Source organism: Macrobrachium rosenbergii, chromosome 42 (assembly GCF_040412425.1).
Source record: "Macrobrachium rosenbergii isolate ZJJX-2024 chromosome 42, ASM4041242v1, whole genome shotgun sequence".
Taxonomy (NCBI): Eukaryota; Metazoa; Arthropoda; class Malacostraca; order Decapoda; family Palaemonidae; genus Macrobrachium; species Macrobrachium rosenbergii.
In genome coordinates this window covers 60,674,522-60,679,810 of record NC_089782.1, presented here as the reverse complement: position 1 = coordinate 60,679,810, position 5,289 = coordinate 60,674,522, and positions in this window count along the sequence as shown.

Sequence of the window (5,289 nt, the reverse complement as noted above, 5' to 3'; positions counted from 1 at the left end):
GCGTAACAGACGGTTGAAGGAGGAAGTACATCTCAGGTGGTCCATAAAATACGTTTATTGCGATGTTTCAAAACACAAAGGTTTCATTTTCAAGCTATAAAGATAAAAAAAAACAATAAAATTAACATTAAAAGCGATAAAATACAAATACAGGACATAATACATTTTATATAGCAAAACTAAAAACTAGTTGTGGCAGGACCAACCATCAAGAGAGGAAGGAAGGACGAAAGTCAGAAGGAACAAACCAGAGACGACAAAAGGCAACAGCTCACGTAAGGTAAAGAGTTGTACATGAAGACTGTGTGTTCAGTTGGGGAACAAGTTGTTTAATAAACAAGGATTCCTGGATTGTCAGTAGTTTGCCATTCGGTGCCTGTCCCAATATTTCAAAATCTTTGTATTGTATGCTATGTTTGCGTTTATTGGCGTGTTGCCTGATGTTGGAAAATTCAGGACTAGCAAGTTTGCTACCAGTTTGATAGCTAACGCCCTTATGGGAATCAATTCTGACCCTCAGTAACCTCTGTGTGGATCCCACGTAGGTCCCAAGATTACATCTAGGGCAATTGAACTTGTACACAACACATGAGGTCATCAAAGGGTCAAGTTTATCGTTTTTAATGTTAATTTTATTGTTTTTCTATCTTTATAGCTTGAAAATGAAACCTTTGTGTTTTGAAACGTCGCAATAAATGTATTTTATGGACCACCTGAGATGTACTTCCTCCTTCAACTGTCTTATATATATATATATATATATATATATATATATATATATATATATATATATATATATATATATGTATGTATGTATGTATGTATATATATATATATATATATATATATATATATATATATATATATATATATATATATATATATATATATATATATATATATATATATACATATACATATTAGTGTATTAATAGACTTTTTAACTCAAAATCATTTTTGGTATCAAGTCTGCATAATTTCACTCTTCACATCTAATATTTAACATTAGTTAAATTTCTTTGTCAATTACTTTATCCAAAAGATTTTCTAAAAAACTCCATGTAAAAATAATAGATGTCGGATCCGGTTTTCATTTGTGCATTTCATTTTAATGTTTGTTAAATTTCACTGGGCTGTTTCTATTTAATGTGTGTTGCTTTCCAGGCAAGAAGCTGTAGTTTTCATTGTGTATATATATTTTTAGGTGTAATTGCATGATAGTTACTCGTAAACACATGCAAAATCCGCTTATGAGGACAATATGAAAACACATCATCAAAGGTACAATGTTATCCACCTAAGTGTCATAAATAATAATTTGCATATATTCCACGTGGTTGACCTACAAGAACACAGAGGTATTCGTCGAGCGACGCCCAAACATTGATTACGTACTGAGTTAAAAAGTAAAACAGGGCCTGCAAAGTCCAAAATTGGGTGTAACGCACTGCATAATCAAAACTTCAAGATCCAACTTCTTTTGTAATCAAGAACTTCATTTCTCTTCCTGCTGCATTACGCTCTAATGCAGCGTGTGTGCCATCTATGGCCCTGGAATCACGAGGCAGCAGTAGTCACGCATGCAAACAGCTGGGTTCCATTGTCAGCGGTCTAGAACATTTATGCACAAACAGTGCCGATGGACATGATTGTGCGTGCAAGTCTATTTACATCCAGTTAACTATCAATGCTTGTTATATGTCCTGTTTGTACTATACGTATGTTTGTGCTTGGTGTATGTATGTCAACATATAGAATAAGTAGCATAAGGTAACAGATAATCACAACCGTGTCATGAAAATTATTCGAAAACAATTAATCAAAAACAATTACTCGAAAAACAGCTACTCGAACAGAAAATTATTCGACAGAAAAGTACTCTAACAGGCAATTGTTCGAAGTGAAAGTTATTCGAATTGTTGTTTCAAAATAACAAACGTTATGGGGAAATTACCGGAAAATTACTCTAATAGGCAATTGTTCAAATTGATATTTTGAATTGTTGTTTGAAGTGATGATAAACGTTGTCGAAGGCATCCAGCCAGTACCAAGAACTTCATTTCCTCAGAATATTTCAGCCCTTCAAAGATGGCCGAATACATTTTAAGTGAAAAAGGCAAGAAGCCTTTGCTTAAAATCGATGGTTTTTATTCGTGAAAGACAAACAAGTTGATACCAAGATATATTGGAAGTGCAATAAGTTCGCATCGTATTGCAAAAGCCGTGCAATTACTAATGATGGTGAAGTGATTGAAGTTCATCGTGAACATAATAATTCTGGTGATGCCGTAAACGCCCAAGTGCCTAGTTTTATGAACAAAGTGAAAAATGATGCTAAAGAAACCCCCCGTGATTCTCCTCAATATGTCATTTCCACTGCTGCCTCGCAATTAAGTGAAAGTGCCGCACAGCTTTACCTGCAATAAGCTCTATAAAAAGAACTATTCGCATTGTAAGACAAAAGGAGAGAGCAGGCCTGTCTTATCTAATCCTATTCATAGAAGGGAAAGAAATTGTTTTAACTAATGAGCAGACTAAAACTAATAAAGGAGAGCAATCTTTGTTATATGATTCAGGTCCTTACAACGATAGGATACTTATTTTTTCAACCCAGAATAATTTGAGTATACTTGAGAACAGTGAACATTTACAAGTGGATGGGACATTTAAACTATACCTCAGCTATTTAAACAATTATATACAGTACATGCTGTAAAGAATAATTCCGGCAGTCTATGCCTTACTTCCAGATAAAAGGACAGAAACTTACAGAAGATTGTTTGCTCAAATTAAGTCTATGGTTCCAAATTTACAAGTTTCAACCATAACGTTAGATTTCGAACTTGCAACTATAACTGTTGTTAAAGAAGAATTTAACACAGCTTCTCATTATGGTTGCCTTTTCCACTTAGGTCAGTGCTTGTATCGAAAGATTTGTGATTGTGGTCTGAAGGTGAAATATGATACAGATTCCGAATTTGCTTTAAGAATTCGAATGGTGTTAGCGCTAGCACCTGTCCCCGTAGACAAAGTTACTGAATCATTTGAAGCGTTATTAGATTCAAATATATATCCTTCAATAGTAAATCCTGTTTTAGATTATTTTGAAGATGCATAGATTGGTCGTCCTTCAAGACGTCATAGACTTAGTCCTATGTTTGAAATAAGTATATATGTGGTCTTGTTTTGAGAGAGTCAATACTGATTTGCCTAGGACTAACAAAGCACTTGAAGGCTGGCACAGAGGTTTTTTACAGCAAGTGTCATCGCATCATCCAACAATAAGGAAGTCCCTAGGCGCTCTAAAAAGAGAGCAGGATTTGCTAGACATTCATATTGCAAAACTAAGAGCAGGGAGCCAAACTATGAAGAGTTTCAAGAAATACTGTGACTTAAATGAATGGCTAAAAAAATGAGTGGCAACCTTTGACGAATGTTCAGTAGTAGAGTATTTGCGCACTGTAGCACATAACTTGCATTTATAAGTCAGTTTTATTCTATGAATATATTTTAATAGATATTTTTTATTTAAAATAATTTTCTTTTGTATATTTGCTTTTTTATTCTTTTTACACTTGTTTGAATAAAGAATTTTGCATTTCGAATGAATAATTTATTTTTACACGTCCTTTGAATAAAGAATTTTGCATTTCGAATAATTATCATTTCTTATAATTGTTCTTTCGAATAAATTTCATTCTAACAATTTTCCATTAGCATAAATGTTTTTCTAAAATCTGTTTTCGAATAATTGTTTTCGAATAATTATTTTCGAACTATGTTCACATAATCAATTACAAAAGACATGTCAAGACAGTAATATATATCGAAATGGAGAATAAATATCACAACGTAATAAATGACAGCAAATACACTTTGAGTATATTACAATAATTACATACTGTGCAGGCAAAACAATAAATTCTATTTCACAGCATTTTGGACTCGAAAGCACGCCATTATTTTGTAATATATACAGGTTAATTTTCTTTTAAAGATATTATATTATATTATATTATATTATATTATATTATATTATATTATATTATATTATATTATATTATATTATATTACATCGGAGTCATCTTATACTCAGTAAAATTCCATAGAGGGGAAAAATTATGGATACAATTCTTTCTTGTTTTGACATAAAGGAATTTGAATAAGTAATTTTTATCTCTATGGAAGATTTATTGTAATATAAGATGACTCCGATATAATATAATATAATATAATATAATATAATATAATATAATATAATATAATATAATATAATATAATATAATATAATATAATATAAAAATTCAAATATCTTTGAAAGTAAGGAAATTGAGTTAATGGGGTCAGAAAATTAACCCGTATATATTGCCAAGTAAAGTGTGGAGTGCTTTCGAGTCTAAAATGCTTTGAAATAAAATTATTTTTTTGCCTGCACAGTAAGTAATATTTGTAATCTACTCAACGTATATTTGCTGTTATTTATTTCAATGTGATATTTATTCTCCATTTCGATATATATTACTGAATATACATATGTGCTGTAATTATCTATTATCTTATGTTAATTATTCCAGTCATTCAGGTGTAAAACAGTTTTGATTCATCCAAGTTGACCAATTGCCACGTTGACGTAAATAGGGGTTCTTCAGTGATTACGCTAGTCGCGTTAAGCATTCAAAACCAGATGCAAAAAAAAATATATATTCTCCGAAGCAAAAATCTCGCCACAAGAGATGATATTGTGCGTGTGCTCATGATCTAATGCGCATTTTGTCCTCTTCCTATTTTCCTTCCACTGCCATTACGCGAATCTCTTGATCCTTTATTATTTTGCAAGATTATTCTGCCTTGGATTCCGGAAGAATATGTAAGAGGAGGTTTGGTGGGGGAGTTCTTGAAATGAAAAAGATCGTTGCATTTTAGATTTTTATTAAGAAAATATGGTATGAGGTGGCTGCTCTCTCTGGCAGTCTCTCACGAATCTCCCGCGTTTCTTTTCTCACTCACTTCATTTTAAACGAACTCCATGCATACTGGTAACAAATTGTGGCTTTTCACATCTGTCACAAAGGACTAGTTTGGCAACATTGTTTACATTAAAGATGATACAGAAATCAATGGAACATGATTGAAATTTAAATGGTAACTGATTATCTCACAACATTAATAGTAAAATAAAGTGTCAACACTTAATATCATACTGTTCAGGACATATCACGAGGGTCGGTGTGTGTAACACACATACAGAATTGACAATGTCCTTAGATACCCTAAGATTTATTAACAATG